Genomic DNA, 21,178 nt, shown 5'->3' on the forward strand with positions numbered 1-21,178 from the left:
ACAGTTGATTAGCTTTAACTGTTTATGGGGTTCCCCAGGCAGTGAGACCGGGACCTGTCCTTGGTGCATGAGCTGGCTTTTTGGAACCGAGTGCCTATGCTGAGACACTTTGCTCAGCCTTGGTGCAGGAAGGAGGGGCTTGGACCTGCCTCAACTGAATCTGCCAGGCTGGGCTGACTCCCCAGGGGAGACCTTGCCCTGGAGGAGGTGAAAATGGGGGAGTGGATTGGGGGGGAAGACTGGGGGTGGGAGGAGGGAAGATGGGAGAATCCGTGGCTGATATGTAAAATTAAATTAATTATAAAATAAATTTTTTGTGTTTCGAGACAGGGTTTCTCTGTGTAGCTTTGCGCCTTTCCTGGAACTCACTTGGTAGCCCAGGCTGGCCTCGAACTTACAGAGATCTGCCTGCCTCTGCCTCCTGAGTGCCACCACCGCCCAGCTTAAAATAAATATATTTATAAAAAAAAAAAAAAAAAGAAACGGCACTCCTACATAAAATGCATACATAAATAAAAATTAGAAAAAATGGCATTTCTGTCAGGTGGTGGCGCATGCCTTTAATCCCAGCACTTGGGAGGCAGAGGCAGGCAGATCTCTGTGAGTTCGAGGCCAGCCTTGTTTACACAGTGAGTTCCAGGAAAGGCTCCAAAGTGACACAGAGAAACCCTGTGTCAACCCCCTGTCCCCTCCAAAAAAAAAAAAAAATGGCATTTCTAAGAGTCTCCCTAACCAAAAGTGAGGTCAAAGTCAGCCTTTATTTCCCTACTTACCTTATGTACTGTGTTATCCCATCAGTGATAAGGATAACACAGTGATAACACAGGATCTGGCATACTTTACATTTTTTCAAAGATATCTTGCTCAGAGCCAGAGATACAGTTCAGTGGTAGAGAAATGGTTTTGTATGTCTAAGATCCTGGGTTTGAGTCTGAGCAACCATTAAAAAAAATGCCATTTATAATCCAAAAGAGAAGCAACAAAAAGTTGTCTGTCACTGTCTATGATTTTCCCACACTCAGCTGGATCAGCCATCATTTTGTAAAGAAGCAATGGAAGGGGCTGGAGATATGACTCAATGGTTAAAAGCACTGACTGCTCTTCCAGAGGTCCTGAGTTCAGTTCCCAGTACCCACATGGTGGCTCACAACCATCTGTAACGAGATCTGGTGCTCTCTCTCTTCTGGCCTGCAGGCATACATGCTGACAGCACACTGTATACATATTAAATAAATAAATCTTAAAAAAAGCAATGGCAGGCGTTAACAGTGGCAGAGATTCGAGGGTGACTACCTGTAATCCTAGTACTCAGATGGCATAGTAAGGGATTGCCAACTTTGAGGCCATGCTGGATTAAAGTTCCAGGTTAACCTGGGCTCCAGGGATCCTGCCAAACCTTTAAAAAGAAACAAAAAACAGTGAGAAGAGAGGAAAACACGAGATACTACTTGGTTTAACTCAGTCATGTTTTTTGTTGTGATTGTTTTGCTATGTTCAGGGTCTTGCTATGTAGTCTATGACGGCCTCAAAATGGCAATCTTCCTACCTCAAACTGCCTGGGATTACAGTCACTCCACTTGGCTAACTTCATTAAATGTTATTTTTCATATCATTAAGGGAAAAATCCTGCTGAGTGATAATGGGTGGTCTACAGAGTGAGTTCCAGGGCAGCCAAGGCTACACAGAGAAACTCTGTCTCAAAAAACCAAAATAAACAAAGAAATAAAATAAAGGGGAAACCCCAATAAAACATTTGTGATACACTATACATTTAGTATTTAGCCATTATCCTACCTCACAAAAAGGAAAGTCCCATAAGGGCAGGGTCTGGTAACCAACTAGAACAATCTCAGGTAGTACTTACTATCTATGGAAGAAGGCTGGAATGCCACATGGTGACCACTTTCCTTTTTGTTACCAAATGAGAAACCTCATCAAAAGTACTAACAACTTACCAAGGCTTTCCAACTGCCTCCCAAAGGTGTCCATGGAAACAGATATCCTGGTGTGCTGGTGAATTTTGAGCAGATCAGTCTATGGGCAGCTCTTAAAAAAGTTTATCTTCACCAATGACAAAATTCTGGCTTCCCAGCAACCTGCATGTTCAACAAGCATTCCAGGTGATTTGATATATAATCATATTTTGTCTTTGTTTATTTTATTTTTGAGACAGGGTTTCTCTGTGTGGTTTAGGTGCTTGTCCTGGACCTCTCTTTGTAGACCAGGCTGTTTTCAAACTCACAGAAATTTACCTGGTTCTGCTTCCCGATTGCTGGTATTTAAGGTGTACACTACTATCACCCAGCATATAATCATATTTTATCTCATGGTAATTATCACCATCAGGAAAATATAATCCTTGAAACTGTAATAGCCTGATAGCTCATGCTTTTCACAGGGATAAGGAGGCTGAGGCAGAAGGACTACCATGTCTTAGACCTGCCTGGGCTATGTATCCAGTTCATGACCAGCCCCCTCACCCTGCCAAATTCCAAAGTAATCATAATGATTTTTAAAATGTTAAAAAAAAAATCTTTCAGTGAGCATTCAAATTTATTTTTATATAGACAGATTTAAATTCAACTACTACTGTAACTAAAATCTTGGAATTTCCAATTTTACCATATATAAAAATGGAAGTCAAAAAAGGAGGTTAGCTTCTTTCTCCTTTACTCTAGATTTAATATCTTAATCTATATTTTCCAGAACGAGTAAATGTGAAGTAACTGATGCCTAGTAAGTCCACCTTCCTTGTTCATTCTCTCTCTCTCTCTCTCTCTCTCTCTCTCTCTCTCTCTCTCTCTCTCTCTCTCTCTCTCTCTCCCCTCTCTCTCATTTGTCTTTTTGAGACAGGGTTTCTCTGCATAGCTTTGCGCCTTTCCTGGAACTCACTTTGTATCGAGATCTGCCTGGCTCTGCGTCCTGAGTGCTGGGATTAAAGGCGTGTGCCACCATCGCCCAGCTCCTGTCCCTTTTCTTTAGCTAGGCAAGCCCAGAGGAGACACTGAATCACTTACCCAGATTTTACCATGATTTCAAAACTACATTCTTTAATAACTTCACTGGATCAAAGGGCTCAATGTATGTCATCACAAGCAGCATATTTTCTAACAGCATCACCTGGAGATAGGAACAAGAAACAAATTAAGATAGAATAGTCAAGGTTTGAAATACAACCTTACTTTAATTTTTTCCTCTTTGGCATCTACATAGTGTAAGGATTTGATCCTTAATTATGTCATCAGCCTTCACCGGCTTCCCAGCCTAAAAAGCGGGTGGGCCCTCTGTGGGCTCTCTGTCCCCTCTCCTCCTCTCCCCCCTCTCCCTCCTTTTGTGTCTCTCTGTCTCTGTTTCTCTCTCTGTCTCTCTCTCCCCCTCCCCCCGAATAAAGTTCTAAAAAGGTAACCATGGCTATGATTCTTTTAATCAGCACACTGCTCCGCCGGCATGGTCGCCGCAGAGGGGCACTGCCACGAGGGGCATTGCCGCGGCATAACTAACATTGGTGCCGTGACTCGGACCACACCACCGAGCACCGAGGACCCGCTGTAACTACTGCTGCCTCTTCTCCCATCCAGCGAGACCGCGAGCGCACGTCCCTCACCGCCTCCGCTGGACCCCCACCACTACCGCCATGATTCTTCACCACAGTAAGTCAGCTGTTCTCGCGTCTGTAGTCTGAGCTATATTCTTTGTGACGAACACCCCGGGGGTTGTCCTCAGGCTGCACTGGCAATGGCACATTTCCTTTCTGACGAAAGTAAATGCTGTCCTGGTCTACCGGGTGGACCAACTGCAGTGCAGCTGCAGCCCTTCGATCCCTTGACGAAGAGGATGGCGAAGTTGAGCTGACTCATGAATCTCTCTCCACTCTTTGGGGACGCCCAAGATTGTAGTCTGATCCCGGTTTGTTATTTTAATTTTTTATTTTTCTCTCAGCTACAGTCATGGGACAAAGGGACGAATACATTAGCGGACAGGGGCGGGCACTGGTAAATGTGGCCACATAACAGAGCGGCTTCTGCTAGAACCTGAGCCCCAGCTCACTACTCTAACTTCTTGCTGTACTCCACGTGCAACCTTTTCCATACTACTTCCGCTGGCAGTGGGCGGGCTTAAGTGGGCGGGCTTGGGTGGTTTCCACAACTCGCCCTAACTCACCTTAACTCCACCCACCCATTCTCAAACTGCCTTGAGAAGCACAGATGGGTCTGGAAGCAGCTAAGATCCATGCAAATAAATTTACAGTTGTCAGGATGGCTCTTAAGCCAAAAAAATCAGTCTATAGCCTCAGACAAGTCTTCCAAAAGCTGTCCTTAACACACCAATCATCAGAAAAAAAAAAAAAAAAAAAAAAAAAAAAGGCTCAGGACACGAGTAAAATCTGTCTTTGTTCCCCAGACCTCCCTGACTAAAACTTAAGCATCTGGAGAGCAAGGCTCCTGACCCCACGGGCAAAAGAGTCATCTGTGGCATTTAAGGTGTGCCAGGGAAGAGATAAAAGCCCGAAAACAAAATTGCCAAGTGCTGGCACTTGCTGACTCCCAAAAGCTGCTGGGTTCCTTTTATAAGTGAGGAAAAGGCCATGGGCTAGAGAATGCCCTGCCAGGCCATCAACAGCCTTGTTAAAAGTGCCGCCTAGAAAGACATGAGTCAGCTGACTGCCCCCAGGCACCAAGATGCATGGGTACATCAAGCTAAGACCTCCAGCAGACCTAGGCTTGGCTACAGTCATGGCAGGGAACCCAGAACGCAGCAGGGAAGCAATCCGTTTCTTTCCTTCTGGACACCAGAGTCACTGACTCAGTCCTGGGAGTTTTGGGATACCACCTCTCCTTTATTGTCGGGTACAGAGGACAGCCTTATCACCTCACCAGATTTAATTGCACCTTCAGTGTTACTTAATGAAAAAAGATTTCCACCTAAAATAAGAGCTCATTGCTTCACTCCAGATCCACTTCCTGTGTTTCTCACGTGCATACAGACAGGGCCCTGATCTTTGCCTTGTCCCTATTTGGAAAAAAAAAAAAATAAATTCTCATACACCACAAGCTTTTCTCTTCCCAGTTCCCTGTTCTAACTTGCTGTTCAGCTAATGGTACAGGACCACCACAGAACCAAATTCCAGAGATCATCAAATAAGGAACTGTAACAGCTAAAAGCATCTTGTCAAACAGAGAGTTCCCAGCCACAGCCAAGAGGGATACATGTCTCCAGAGCAAATGGATGACAGACAGCATCCCACAACGCCTGTCTACCTCGGAAAACTCCCCTTCTCCATCCCCCCGGAGCCAAACAACGTCCAAAAGTCAGCTGGAAGCAGTTTTTGAGAGGAACGATGCCCCTAATCCCATCTACCTGCTTTTTTATAATAAGGGAAAGTCTGGAATGTAAGGATTTGATCCTTAATTACATCATCAGCCTTCACCGGCTTCCCAGCCTAAAAGGAGGGTGAGTCCTCTGTGGGCTCTCTGTCCCCTCTCCTCTCCGCTCCTTCCTCCCGTTGGCCCCCCTCTCTTCCTCCTCCCTTTTGTGTCTCTCTGTCTCTGTTTTCTCTCTCTCTCCCCCCTCCCCCCGAATAAAGTTCTAAAAAGGTAACCATGGCTATGATTCTTTTAATCAGCACGCTGCTCCGCCGGCATGGTCGCCACAGAGGGGCACTGCCACGAGGGGCAGCGCCGCGGCATAACTAACACATAGTCTTGCCACAGATTTCATTTTTCCCTCCCTCTGCCCCCTCTCTCCAGGGTACTTTCAAACCTTAGTTTACTCTCTGGCACAACACATAAATGAATAATTAAATATATTTAATGTTTATAACTAAAACCAGTATTTTTTTTACTCTTACCATTTTGTATAATATTTAAGGACCAGCCTTAAATTTATATAAATCCAGGGGCCCAGGAGAGACACTATCAACGGCGTGGGAATGAATCCAGTTGCTCGGACCTCTTTAGTTCAATTTGTTTATTCCTCAGTCACCATCATTCAGTCACCAGTTCAGCTCTCTCAGATCTCTATTTCCTTTGTTCCCTTCTTCTTGTTCCCTCAATTCTTAATTTCCTCTAATCTCAATTCCTCAATCCTCAATTCCTAGTTCACTCAAGTCTTCAATCCTTCCATTCCTTATTCCTTCATTTCTTCATTCCTAGTTCTCTCCCATCTTCAATCCCTCAATTCTCCAACCTTTAGTTCTTCCTCCCCATCCTTCAGTCCTTCCTCTCCATCCTTCAGTCTCCCTTCTCCCAGGACTAGTCTATATCCTATCCCAAACAGTAACACCTTGTGTTTTGTATACAGCACATGATTGTAGGGGTCCCTGCTAGAGGCTTCCTGGCAATTTTATTTGTAACCCAAATGGGGAGAGATAAGAAGAGTGGAATCACTTAGTAGTTGGGATAAATCAGAAAAGGAATTTATTTGCTAGAAACATATCCTTATTGTGGTTAGGTGAAGGCATTACGAATCTATCAACTATAGACTTACAGGTAATAGGGTAGGAAAAGTCTGTAGGTCACTAAAAGTTAAAACTGTCACTTTTTTCCTCTGCTGCCAGTTTCCTGACAAGGCAGGGCAGGGGAAGAGTACAGATAGCTAGTCAATCTGCATCACAGCTTGAACGGCCTGCTGAAGGGAAAGTTCCTTTGATCTAAGAGGTTCTCTGGGGCAGTGAGAGAGAGAGAGGGGAGGCCTTGATTTGCACAAGAAACAAAGCTTGTTAGTCTAGTTGGTGGCATTTGGCTTGTGAGACAAGTAGTCTCAGAAAGGACATTTTATCTAGTTGGGGGGTTTTCAGGGTCTAACAGATGGCTTGGTAGCTATCTGTTCCTTGCTTGTCTTTTAAGGCTTTGTTTGGGGTTGATTTTAGGAAGTAGGTCAAGGAGGGCATTTGCAAATGGCAGCTACCCAAAACAAATGCTTAAGAGGGGGCCTGGAGCTCAGAGATTCTGTCTACTGACTCTCCAGGTGCTTTGAAATGGAGACTCACTCACATACACCCTTTAGAATTATGAGCACAAGGAATTCATAGCAAGACACAACTGAATATTAAGCCAATAGACCTTGTTGATTCGCTTTCCACTCGATTGACCCTTGGCCTCATCAAGGTTTAGCTTATAATATACAGCTGGACTTCTATTTCATATTCCTATGGCTTGCCACATTGCCATACACATTTTTGCTTTAAAAATGATTTATTTATTTTTATTTTATGTGCATTTGTGTTTTATATGCATGTACGTCTCTGTGAGGGTGTCGAATCCCCTAGAGCTGGAGTTACAGACAGTTGTGAGCCACCATGTGGGTGCTAGGAATTGAACCTGGGTCCTTTTGAAAAATAGTCAGTCCAGCCCCTCATTTTTCCTTTTTAAGAAATCTTATCTCTTGACACTTTGTGCATGTACAGAATATGTTTTAATCATACTATCCTATTACCTTCTCATCCCCCTTCTATGTTCCCCATACTCCTTCCTAGAAAAGCCTCTTCTTCTTTCATGTTTGTTTTCTTAATGTGTAAAAAGTTAACTTTGGATAGGCAAGGTAGCAGAGGCCTGTAACCCCAGCATTCTGGAGACAAGGTAGGAGGATTACGTAGGAGACCAGCATGAGCTACAAAGAAAGACTGTCTCAAAAAAACCCCTAAAGGCTAGAGGATTGAAATCAGGGATAGACTGCTTGCCAAGCATGCATAAGATCAAATTTGACTCCTGGAACTCTGAAAAACAAAATAAGAAGTTAAATTAGGTAGAAGTACCAAGTAACTATAGTAAATTGTCAAGTGTATGGGACTCTTAACTCAGACCTTAATTTAATTCCAATCTTTCCTCGGAGGCTTCATTAGCCCTATCTTTGAATGGGAGACAAATGTGACTCCGTGGCCAGCTCTCTACGCCTGGCCGTCTATGAACCTACATTCCATATCCCTGACCAAAATAACCCAATACAACCTGGGATGCTATCCCCAGCACAGAGGCAAAGGGGCTGAAAAAGCTCGAGGACAGCCTTAGCAACCCCATCTCAAAGGAACATAAGCAGAGACCCTAAAACGTAACCAATCCTTCACTAGTTATCACAGGTGACAATATGTGAGTCACAAAACTCTTGGTTCTGAAGAGAAAAAAAAAGAGCACTGCCATTCCTAATTCCATCCCCTTGCCGGGTATGTAGTGGTGGAAACCAGCAGCTGCTCAGGTTATCAAAAGTGGCTAGTCTCCTAATCTCCAAGACTCCTCATTGGTGGAATAGCTGGGAGGAAAGATGTCAAAGCAAAAGCCAAAGTCCTCAAGTATCCATGGTTCTGAGGAGGCAACCCGACTGCTTCTTATGTTTACAGTTCCCAGGTGCTGACCATAAAAAGGAACGCCAAAATCTAGCAATTCAGCAATGACTCAAAACCTAGGCTATTCACCTGTCACTAGATGTTGGCAGTACCAGCTAAAGCTGCTAGGTTTCTTGTGTCTTCATGAGACAAAAGCAGTCCTCAACTCAAACCTCAGGAAGTCTAAGTAGCAGACTCCTAGGGCTCAAGTTGAATAGTGTCACCCACCACCTACCAACCGCCAAACACCATCAGTTCTCTAGTCTACTAGTGGCCAGGAAACCTGACTGAAGGCTTTCCCCATACCATAGGTGTGCAAAGTCTGGTGCCCAGCTGAACTGGGTGGGGCGGCGGGGGTGGGGGGAGCATACACCTTAAAGAATTTGAGCTCCCCCTTTCTTAGGGAGACTAAAGCTGCTATTTACTAGATTAAGATCTGGGTAGCCAGGAGCGGCTGCTGCCACTCCCTATTATTATAATGTGTTTCCCCCATAGAGCCAAGGGTGGGAGAAGGAATGTGGACATGACCGAACAGGGAAATGAATGGTAAGTATAAACTGGAGTCTGTAAAATGCCTGCACTTGTCGAGTTGGCAGCACCTCTCTCTGGAAACAAACAAACAAAAAAAGAGCTGCTTTCCACAGCTCCTTCTGCCACGCTCCAGGCCAGCTCTTTTCTAAATGAATTTCGCCCGCTTCCAAGTCTGACAACCATCTTTTTTATATACTCCACTTCTGTTAAGGTTGCTCCACTGGAGAGTCAGATGCAAAGACCCTAAAATCTTAAAGCAAACTCTGCTTCAGGGAACAGGTTTGTGTACCTGAATCCACCCAGGTCTAGCGGCCTGAGTTCAGATACCTAGCACTGCCAACCAATAATAAAACCTCATCTGAGTGCCAGCAGAAACTGAGGATCTGGTCAGTGTTAAGAGTACCAAGCTGAATGCGTGCAAGGCCTTGCTCAGCCCTTTGCTATGTAAGAAAAAGAGACCCACAATTCTATTCAGGACAAAAACAAAGCCATCCAGAATTCTAAAGAGTGTAACATGTGAGCTATGTTTGTCCTAACTACTTTCATGTATAACTACAAACAGGAGCTCTGATTTTAGAAAAGTTAAATCAACTATATTTACTCTTCTACAGTCATTTTCTTAAATTACTACATGTAACCTAAGTCAACTATTCATCTATGAGACATTTTCTGTTTTGAGACAAGGTCTCACGTAACCCAGGCTAGCCTTAAACTCTATGCAGCAAAGATGACTTCCGACTCCTGATTATGCTGCCTCCACTTCCCAGGTGCTGGAATTCCAGGCATGGGCCACCATCCTCAGCTTATTATTACCCTCTTTTTACTTATTTTGTTATATCTCCTTTCCCAGTGAGAAATCATTCCACACCCTTAGAGATTAATAATGGAAAAACCTCTTTAATAGCGCTCATCTAATTCTGGCTAATGCTCAGAGAGGAGCCCACCTTGAATAGATTTTACTAATTTATATACACCTTAGGCTTAAGCATTCTACATATGCTGTCATCCATAAAACCTCTTTTAGGTCCTGGGCCCAGGTTACACTTTGAACAATATATACAGAGCCTAGAGATTCTGCCTGGCCACTTGGGCAATGAGAGATTTACACAGCAAAGACAGTGCCAGGATTATTTCTTTCTCTTTTCTGTCATGGGGGGGGGAGGGCAGTGTTCTTTCGAGACAAGGTTCAGGCTGGCCTTGAACTCAGAGATTCCCCTACCTCTGCCTCCTGAGTGCTGGGACACTGTGTATCTCTCTTCTCTCTCTCTCTCTCTGTCAAAATTACTTCTTTTCTTTTCCAGACAGGGTTTCCCTGTGTAGCTCTGGCTGTCCCGGAACTCGCTCTGTGGACCAGGCTGGCCTTGAACTCACAGAGATCCGCCTGCCTCTGCCTCCCGAGTGCTGGGATTAAAGGCTTGTGCCACCGCTGCCCGGCTCCCAATTATTTCTTAAATATACCAATGTTTTCTTCTCAAGTAGCTTACCCAGGGTGATCTTCCCATCTAGTAGAATTGAGCTTTTCTCCAGAGAGAACCTGGGGCTTCAGGGAAAGGCAGGATTTCATGCTGGTTGTGATCCTGCACTGCCCCCTTGAGCTGCCATTTACAGGCAAGTTCTTTGGGAATGTCCAAAGAACTGGTTTAAGTCAGGATTGTCTCCTTTGTTATGGTGATAGGCCTTAAAGGGTGGACAATCCTGGTGAATAAACAACATTTACACCCTAGCATCCTAAATTTCTGCTGCTCTACCTACTTTTCTTTTAGAGGCAATGCTCCCTTAGCTAATTCTACTTTGTGTGAATTAGTTACTAAAAGGAATTCGATTTTAGCTAATTCTACTAAGCAAATCTATTAGTAAACCCTTTATAACAATTTTATTACTTTGAGTTTCTTCTACATTGATTTTTTTTTTGAGAGAGGTTCTCACTAATGTAGTCTTTGCTAGACTAGAACTTGCTGCATAGATCAGACTGGCCTTGAACTTCTAGAGATCTGTCTCTGCCTTCCAAGTGCTAGGAATATTTTTAATTTTAATGGCTTTTTTACTATGCACAAATACACAAAAAAAATTATTTAACAGAATTCCTACTCATGAATAGGTTTTTCCAATTTTTACTGCTATCAAAACTGAACACGCCCATCCTTAAACCTTCTTTATATATCCCTAAGTACATGCTTGGGAATATATACACATAGCAATGAACATAAACCTTTATTATAAGAGAAATAAAAAGATGACTATGACATGGTTTTTGCCCTTCCATTTAAATTAAGGTGACACTCACAGGTCACTAGAGTTCAAGATAAAAATAAACAGCATTCTAGATTGTGCTCTTTTCTTTCGTCTTTGTTTTGTTTTTGAGACAAGGTTTCTCTGCTCTGTCCCAGCTATGAGAACTTTTTGCCTGAGCTCAGAGATCTGCCTGCCTCTGCCAACCTGGGAAAATGCTGTGCGCCACCACCTGCTGGCTGTGCGCCACCACCTGCTGGCTTTGAACTCTTTCCTAATTGATCAAAGGAAAACTAGCAGCAGGGTGAGCTTAAAATCCTATTACTAGAATTTCAAATGCTAATTACACCTTTATTGGTATTTTATTTTAGACTTTTATCCAGTAGCAAGTATTTAGGAAACCATTTGCCCCAGAGGCAGAAAAAGGATGAAGCTTGTCTACTACAAGGTACTGGGCGTGGTTTAACACCTTTCCTTTCTCATAGTATTTTTGGCGAACAATGACCAGAAGCCATTCTTTCAAAAGCAAAATGGTTGCTTATCTAGCTACTCTAATCCTTCCTGGGAGAATCTGCACTTTGTAGTTAGACTATACTAATCAATATTCATCTCAGTTTCGAAGATACAGGTTAAGAATCAAAAGGAGCTGTTTTTTTGCACCTCGATAAATCAGATACAAAGAGATTAAAACAGGAAGTTTTTGTTTTGTTTTTGAGATTGAGTTTCTCCGTGTAACAATCCTGGCTGTCCTGGAACTCACTTTATAGCCTCGGCCTCCTGAGTCCTGGGATTAAAGATGAACGCCTCTTGGCACAGAAAGATTTTTAAAACTCATGAGGAATGAATAAGATAAAGCACAACAATAAAATTTTCATTATAGCCGGGCGGTGGTGGCGCACGCCTTTAATCCCAGCACTCGGGAGGCAGAGCCAGGAGGATCTCTGTGAGTTTAAGGCTAGCCTGGTCTACAAAGCGAGATCCAGGAAAGGGGCAAAGCTACACAGAGAAACCCTGTCTCGAAACACCGCCCCCCCCCCAAAAAAAAATTGTTTTTCATTATAAATCTAGGAATTAGGCATTCTATGTGGGTACTTGAAAACATTTATAAATGGTAGAAGAAACCCAGCAAGTAGTTTGAAGAAGAAAACTGTGAGGCCCATCCCCATTTTACTTCCAGAATGAGCTCATCATGATATAAGCCTAAAAAATGTTCCTCCATATTGGTTTTCTTTTGGTGCAAGGAATGATTGATTGAGTAAGCCCTTGCAGCCAACACTGGTACAGACCTCCAATCTCAACCCCCATTATGGTGGGGTTTTATTACTTTTAATGTTTGCTTTGGTGATGGTGATAGTCCAACTTAGGGCCTTGGACTCCCACAAAGCTATACCCTGAGGAAGAGTTTGTTTCAAGTTTTTTACCTCTCTAACATCTGCCTTATAGGCCTTTAACTTTTCGGTGTAGCAAAATGAATGACAACAGACTCTTAGGGAGACCACCAAAACAGTGCTTGGGCCAGGGGCAGGCTCTAAACTCGTATTAATACCCCAGCTGGCTAGCAGAATAAATCTGAGTAAGTGAATGACTTCACACTCCTGGCTGCTCTGGTTAAAAATTGGAAACTTAGATCAGGTTTCCTCTTAGCACACCAGCTCTGGTCTCCCATCTCTAGCTGCGACCTCCACTTGCCATGGACCTCAACTGCTCCTGTGCCACAGATGAATCCAGTTCTGGCACCAGCTCCTGCACAAGCTCGGCTACTTTAAGTGCACCCAGAAGTGCTGCTACAAAGGAGTTTTGTACAAGTGCAGCTGTTGCTCCTGAAGAGGAGACATCTCTGCACCAGGTATAGAGAATGTACATAGACTTGTGTTTGTTTATTTGTTTTTGCTTTTACAACCCTGACCCAATCTCCATACCTCTTTCTATAAAGCATGTAACTGATAATAAATGTGTTGACTTGATTTAAAAAGAAATTAGTGCATTAAAAAAAGGTTAGGGGCTAGAGATGGCTCTGGCAGTTAAGAGCACTGGCTGCTCTTCCCTGCACGCAAATGGTGGTTCACAACCTACTGTAGCTCCAGTTCCAGGGGACTCCGTATGTTCTTCTGGTATTGTAGGGCACCACAGGAACACAGCACACACAGACCTGCAGCCAAAACATCCATACTCATAAAAATCAAAGTTAAAAAACAAAATTAGCACAATCAATTGCCAGGCCAAGTGGCTCATGCCCGCAATCCTAGCTCTTTGGAGGCTGAGACGGGGGATCAGGAGTTTGAGGCCAGACTGGCCTACATCAAAGCCTATCTCAAAAAAGTAAAGTCTTGTATTTTGAAAAGGAGGGGGGAGTGATGATGTAGTTCAGTCGGCAATGTATTCATTTAACACGCAGGAAGTCCTAGGTTGTACTGCTAGCCCTGAATAAAAACAATGAAACAGGAATGGTGGTACAAACCTGTAATCCCAGCACTTGAGCAGAGACATGGGGTAAGTGCAGTCATCCTCAGGTTCAAAGTCAGACAGCTACAGTTCTAAGAAAGCAGATCTAAACAAAACAAAGCAAAAGCTTTAGTGCCATCTAACGGGAGATACAGTTGTAATTCATTGGGACAGCACTTAGCTAGAATGTCTAGCATGTACAAGGGCCTACTGTCTATCTCCTGGCATTGCTAAAACAAACAAAACCAACCATAGCGACCAAAGTCTAAATATTTGCCTCAGCCTACTTTTCTGCCTTATTCCAAAGTCCTTCCTTTCTGCATTCTCAGTGCAAATTCATGGTGTGCGTGTGGGGGGCGGAGGGGCAAGTGAGAAGGCATTTAGGTTTGCCATGTCCACATGCTTCAAGTCATTATGAAGGATATTTTTAAAGGGGAAGCAGGCCATCCTCTTGCAGTGCACTCAATAAACTATTCTTCCTGGAAGAAAACAAAAGAAAAAATGAATGTCTAGAGTTAGTGCTAAAAGCAGATCCTGAAGGACAATTAGTAACTATAAGACCCCGAGAATATCTGAGACAACAACAAAAGACTTGCCAAAAGCAATACAGAGCTTCTTTTTCCTTCCTTTTTGGTGTGTGTGTGTGGGGGGGGGGGGTTATTCTGTATGTATTCCAGGCTGGCTTCAAACCCATAGTGATCCTCCTGCCTCAATTTTCTTTTTTTTTTTTTTTTTGGTTTTTCGAGACAGGGTTTCTCTGTGTAGCTTTGCGCCTTTCCTGGAACTCACTTGGTAGCCCAGGCTGGCCTCGAACTCACAGAGATCCGCCTGGCTCTGCCTCCCGAGTGCTGGGATTAAAGGCGTGCGCCACCACCGCCCGGCTCAATTTTCTAAAATGCTAAATGGGTCCCTGGTAAATGAAGTGGGGGAATGTAATGGCTTTGCCAAAGTATCTGGAGACAAAAACGTACATTTTCTTCCAACAGAAAAGCATTTGCAAAAATGGGGATTGCAGGGGCTACATGGTTTTATACTATTTAAAGGTGATTCCAGTACTGGTGGTGGTGGTGATGATGGTGGTGGTGGTGGTGGTGGTGTGTGTGAGGGGGTGGGGGTTGAAAGAGGAATGAAACAAGGAAAAGGAGCTTTTGGCAAACACTGGGCCCTTAGGATGAGGCTCAGATCTAACAACTAGCACCCAGGCCTCCCCAAAGAAGCAAATGTCAGCAGTACCTACAGCAGAAGCACATGGATATACCAAGGCCTGAAATCCAAACACAAAAAAAGCATTGTCTCTTGAAAATCCCCGAGAAAATAGATAACTAGAAAAAAAAAATGTCGGACCATTTTGAAGAAACAGTTGACAGCCAGGAACCTATAGAGATCACACAAATGTTTGTTTGTGACTAATTCATTTATTCATCCAGTAAATATTGGTAAGGCCTACTAATATGCCAGAATGAGCTTTGGAAATGAAATTTCCCCTACCCTCATGGATCCTACAGTTTAGAACATAAGAAAAGAGGTATGTGCACAGACAGAAGACAATCTGTTAAGTGCTGAAAGACTTATCAGACTATAACGGCTGATGTAAAATTTCTTCCAAGGAGGTGTTTCTCCGGGCTGTTGGATGTTGTAACAACCGGAGAGGGAAAAAAAAACAGTTGCACAAATCAAGGGTTAAATACTTTTAAAAATTGTTTGGCCATTTCATATAATTCCCGATCCTAGTTAAGATTGGAGAAGCAGATGCTGGCAAGGGGTGGAATGCTTAAGATGGACACAGAGCTCCAAAACACTGTTTCCAAGCACGACCTCCCCTTCCCCCCACCGCTTTTCTTTTATATTTCAGTCCTTCAAACCCACCACATACAAGCCTTATTTCATACTATCTACAGCTAGAAAAAAAAATGATGAAAAACAAGGTTACAACTAACTAGGTTAAAATCAGTGTAACTAAGTAGTTGAAAGCAATGACGCTCCCCCTGGCTCCTATAAACCCCCAAATTCACAACCTACTCTGATTTAAAAAAAAGTTCCATTTGCCAGGCCTATACAATCCAGGGGTCTGGGGCATTATGATCCCCACAAACAGGTAAGCCTGCATTACATACGGAGTACTAGACTAACCTGAGCCACATTAGTGAGACTGCTTCAAAAATAAATAAAAATAAATATATAAATAAGTAAATAAATAAAAGCAAGACTCAGCAATGCTACTCACAATCCCAGCACTGGGGAAGTGGAGGCAGGAGGATTAAACTTTCAACGGTCATCCTACACTACATGAGACTATTTCCCATTACACAAAGAAAAAAAGACTATTAAACGCAAAATATACATGAGACATGAATATGGAATATTAATGTTTGACCACTGTATTTAATAAACCTTAAATAAGCAAAGCATATGGACCAGGAGTAACCGGTTTCAGGAATCAAAGAATACTCGCCACTTTTCCCATAAAGTCTGAGATCACCTGATTCACCTGTACATTAAAAACCAGAATGAGCCGGGCAGTGGTGGCGCACACCTTTAATCCCAGCATTCAGGAAATAGAGGCAGGCGAATCTCGGAGTTCGAGGCCAGCCTGGTATACAGAGCGAGATCCAGGACAGGCACCAAAGCTACACAGAGAGCCTCGGTCTCGAAAAGCCAACAAACAAAAACCACCAGAATGAAACATTTTCACTCCCTTCTTCAAAACCGGGCAACAGTAAGAGTGTCTTTGCGGACAGATTACCGCAGTAAAAAACTTCGGAAATCCCACCATTTGACACAGGCACAGCAGCCAGCGCTACAGGGAGTGCCTCAGCTCCGGTCCCGCCCCCTTCAAGTCCCCGGCTCACTGCCACACGTCACTTCCGTCACTTCCGTTCCTGCCACCCGCGCTCCGCGCGATGCGCGGGAAAAGAGGCTTCCTCCGGACGAGGGGGGGCGAGGGGGGCGGCTGAGCCCGCGCGCGCGACCTGGGACTACATTTCCCGAGGGGCTGTGATGGCAGCCGCCGAGACACGATGTCACCCGGAAATAGATCCTGAGCCTTCCACTCGAGCGAGGGAAGGTCTGGAGTCGACAAGATGGTCGAGCATCCCACTAGAGATCTTTAGGGAAAACCAGAGTTTCCTGGCACAACAACTTTCCGGCTTTAAGCCAGAATCACGAGAACAGCATTTAGGAGGAGGGAGATCTAGCGCTCACGTCCTTCTCGTCTACATAGCGAGCTGGAATTCAGCCAAGGTTCCGGCAGGCCCAGCCGCGTAACCCCACAAGGGGGGAGGGGATCGGGGGACGGACAATGCCGGAGAACAAAGAGCTTCCACGTGGTCAGTGCTGACCCTCAGAATTCCATTTTTGGGAAGGGACTTTAAACCTGAAATACCCAGAAAAACCATTGGCAGCATCTCAAGTGTACTTCATGACCAAATTGTGTATTTTAATGTAGACAAGTTGGGAAAATGTTTGTGCATTTTGCAAGACAAGCGGTGCCCACCCAGTACGGCACGCGTACCGTTCTGCAAGGCTTTTTAAAAAATGCTCCTAATCCAAAGGATCCATCAGCAAAACATGCAGTATCATTTAGACTTTCGCACAACTTTTAAAGCAGTGGCTCTCTGCTTTTTATTAATTTCCCCTGTCGTGATTTAAGAATAAAACATTGTCAATAAAGTTAGTTTCAGGGTTAACTTCAGGAATGATGGGTTCTCTGCTTCCGGATTTGTTTTGAGGGAAATAGTACCCTTTCTTCTCTTTATGGTACTCTAGCTGCCCGTTTTAAAAGCAGAGTCAGTTCTTTACAATAGTCTCTTCTAGCCACTCCTAAGTTTTTAAGACACTGTCGATAAGCAAACTGAACCAAAACCAGAATATAAACACCACAGACAGCCCTTACTACCAAGTGTAGATTCCTCCGTTCAAAAATCAACAAAAAATCTGCTGATTTTTTATGACTTATTTGGAACAGCAAATCTTACTCTGTAGTAAAATTATTGTTATTCTGAAACAAACCAAAAAGAAAAAATGTCCATTGGTTCAGAAGGTTTTATAAAGACAAGATGGAATTTTTCTGTGACTCGTAATGCATTTTTGTTGTTTTATGAGACAAGGTTTTGCCATGTAGTTAACTCACAGCAATCCTCCTGCCTCATTCTACCAAATGCTGGGGTTATAAAAATCTGAGTATATCGGGCAGTGGTGGCATACGACTTTTATTGCAGCGCTTGGGAGGCAGAGGCAGGTGATCTCTTGAGTTCGAGGCCAGCCTGGTCTACAGAGCTAGTTCCAGGACAGCCAGGGCTACACAGAGAAGCCCTGTCTCACAAAACAAAAATCTGAGTAATAGAACAGTAATGGGCAATCAACAGTAAAGTTAAAATTTCAACAGATAATAAGATATGAAATATTACTTGAATAAAAATAAAACTGGAAACATACAAAGAATTTTGAGCCAACAACAAATTATCAGTAAGTTTTTTTTTTTTTTTAAATCTGCAGCAAACTCTGGTTGCAAAAGCCTTGGACCATATCATAAATCAAGCAAAAACAAGGGTGTGTCCAGCCTGCTGCAGTCGGCCATTTTATGCCCACTGCAGGACAAAAAATTATAGAAGACACTGTACAGAAGGAGAGCCACTCCCAGAAGTTCCAAATCAGAGTTACTTTTTGTCTCCCATTCTTGTAATACTGTGCACTGAGGTAAAAATAGTAAACAGTCTCCTTTCTTAATGCTTTGGTTTAGATTTATGATTTCAGACAAAAATTGAAATAATTCCCTTAAATGTGTCCCTTCGTTGTGAGAGATAAGAAATGTCACGAGCACTGGATTATGAAACAAAAAACAAACAAAAAAAAAAACAAAAAACGGAGAAATACCCAGACTCGACCATTCAAACCGGCTATAAAACCTTAGACAATTAATCTGTGTTCCTCAAAGTTCTCATCTGTAATAAAATGAGTAATACCATTTTATTCCATAGGATTGTGGAGGTATGAAATAAGTTAAACTTTTAGACTGGTATCTTGTGCTTGTAAGTACTATAGATCTGTACATATTATTAGACAAACAGGCCCAGAGAATGAAATAGGAACAGCAAAATATCATTGACAGGATTAAGAGAAAAGATATCTCATTCTAAAATTCTCTATCCTTTTCCATATCTAAAGGCTAAATTATTAGTTTTAGCTATTAACTGTAGATTTTGAGTAGTAATCCTCAGAGACAAAACAGTTCAGCACCCAAACAAAACGAAACAACCTCCAATTTCCCAGCTTAATTTCAGGCCAAACCGTGCAGAAAGTTCTGCAGAAGAAAAAGAGGGGGGGGGAGAGAGAGAGAGAGAGAGAGAGAGAGAGAGAGAGAGAGAAGAGAGAGAGAGAGAAGAGAGAGAGAGAGAGAGAGAGAGAGAGAGAGAGAGAAAGGGCGTAACACCGGGACTCCTTATTTCCACTGCCTTTACTTTTAGTGTCTCTGCGTGTAAGTTTAAAGAGGCCATTCGCCCAGATCTTAGGTTTTGATCAATGTAATAAGCATTTAGAAACAGCTAAGTTCTCTGGCCTATATTTTGTAGGGGAGAAAAGTCCAAGCGTTTCAGGCACACATACAGTAGTAGCGTACTTCACTGTAGTCACTGCGTTAGGCTACTCTGGTGGGTGAGATAAATGAGAGCCAAGATCGGCCAGGATCATTCAGAAGTCTTTCGAATAGGCTTTGTCTGAATGTGGGTAGGCAGTAAGCACAGCATGCTGCGGCGGCAACCTTTTACAGCCTATCTTCTCTATATTTTAAAATTCCCATTATCAGACTGACCACGGAGAGACTTCAGATTCTGGAATGATTTTCAGTGAGTTTGGTCGCAGTCTCCAACTCAGATCGAGCCCTTCAACAACTAGAAAAGTAGATTTGCCTCTCTACAAGTCCTCCTAGCCTAAGATGGCGATTTGGATGAAGGACAACTTACCGAACCCCTCGCTATTTCGCAATCATAATTACCAGAACATTCCGCGCCTCCCGCCCTCCCAGCCAAGCCATTGGCGCACTTCTCCATTACTAGTGTTGAACGCAAGCGGTCCCCGGGCTCTCAGTTACGCATGCGCACTTTGATTGCCGCGCAGACGCCTTGGCTTGCAATGAGCATGCGTGGTTTCACCTTCTTGCCTCTCCACCCCACCCTCACCCAACGGGCCACGATCTCCCGTGCCAGTGGAGCCCCTCCCCTTATGTCAGGCTTTCTCAAGAGTACTTGAGCGCCACCACTTGGTGATGATTCCTCATTTGGGATCTTAAAGTACACGCAAAGCCCTCCTGTCTTCACTAGCCTCCCTGCCGTGGTGTGAGTGTGTGTGTGTGTGTGTGTGTGCGTGCGTGTGTGTGTGTGTGTGTGTGTGTGTGTGTGTAGATATAAATTCCATGCTGTGTGTATCTGCACGTGTTTCTCGCCAAAGTTGTCCCCGGTGACTAACGTACACGCAAAGCGCGCCTGTCTTTACTAGCCTCCCCTCCCGTGGTGTGTGTGTGTGTGTGTGTGTGTGTGTGTGTGTGTGTGTGTGTGTGTGTGTGTAGATATAAATTCCATGCTGTGTGTATCTGCACGTGTTTCTCGCCAAAGTTGTCCCCGGTGACTAACGTACACGCAAAGCGCGCCTGTCTTTACTAGCCTCCCCTCCCGTGGTGTGTGTGTGTGTGTGTGTGTGTGTGTGTGTGTGTGTGTGTGTGTGTGTGTGTGTGTGTGTGTGTGTCTGTGTATAGATATAAAATTCAATGCCGGGTGCATCTGCACGTGTTTCTCGCCAAAGTTGTCCCCGGGTGACTAAAGGATATCGTTAGCAACATTACCTAACAGTGTTAACTGCGATAAACCAGCTAAATTGCATGGGGGGCGGGGGGAATAAAGCATATCCCAAATCTAGATGCAATCCGCCAGCATCCTAAGGGAGAGGCTACCGGGTCCACGAATTTCCTTGCTGTAGTAAAAACCCTCCAACCTGAACAAAGGCAAGGAAACTTCTTATGCTAAACCACTGAATCAGAGCCGAGCGTGGCATTTTACGCTCGTAATCCCAGTTTTAGCCGGTCGCGAGTTCGAGGCCTCCATCCGTCAGTCTCAATAAGACGACAAAAATCAAACCAAACTAAACCAAACCGAAACAACAACAACAACAAAACAGATAAAGCCTCACCCTTTTGATACACTCGCAACAAATGAAGAACTCGAAAGTTTTTTGTTTTGTTTTCAACAGGGATGTTAAGGAAAGGAGTGATGCTCAGGTGCCTCAAACCTACTTAGAGGAGAGTCAAAATATCTCTTTCATAAGTAAATGCTCAACATCCTTTTGGAGGGCTAGGGCTCTATTGACCTCCAGTTTTCCCTCCCGTCAAAGGGGAGAACGCACAAATTAAGGATTTCCCTGACCCACGTTCCCTCTGCCGCCCTCCATGTTATATTTTTGCCCCTCGTCGTTCCTTTACCTCTTGCTGAAGCGAGTGTCGTAGCAAAATTTCTTACTGCTGGCAGTGCCGAGAGTGTGGAGGGAGCGGCGGGACCCAGGGACGTGCCTGGTGGCAGCAGTCCTGAATTAACGGCAAGGAACACCAGGTACGAAACCTGCTACACTCGCAGCTTCTGCGCTGAAGCCCAAAGCCCACAGCCTCTCCAAGGAGCG

At 43.9% G+C, this 21,178-nt stretch overlaps 1 long non-coding RNA gene across 8 annotated transcripts in view; it reads right to left on the bottom strand.

Moving 5' to 3' along the window:
* LOC114708606 overlaps positions 1-21,178 on the bottom strand; it is a 36,790-nt gene extending 15,612 nt beyond the window's left edge. For 4 of the 8 annotated variants that reach the window (XR_003736822.2, XR_005090044.1, XR_005090041.1 and 1 more), the window contains exons 1-4: positions 20,985-21,178; positions 13,536-13,625; positions 13,151-13,226; positions 3,018-3,120 (exon numbers count right to left, since the gene is read on the bottom strand). This is a non-coding gene — a long non-coding RNA (uncharacterized LOC114708606). Of the gene's footprint in view, positions 1-1,293; positions 1,397-1,955; positions 2,097-3,017; positions 3,121-7,434; positions 7,715-13,146; positions 13,227-13,535; positions 13,626-20,984 lie in introns of all 8 variants that reach the window. The other 4 variants (XR_005090043.1, XR_005090042.1, XR_005090045.1 and 1 more) reach the window with 4 other exon arrangements.

The sequence above is a fragment of the Peromyscus leucopus genome, chromosome X (assembly GCF_004664715.2).
Source record: "Peromyscus leucopus breed LL Stock chromosome X, UCI_PerLeu_2.1, whole genome shotgun sequence".
NCBI lineage: Eukaryota > Metazoa > Chordata > Mammalia > Rodentia > Cricetidae > Peromyscus > Peromyscus leucopus.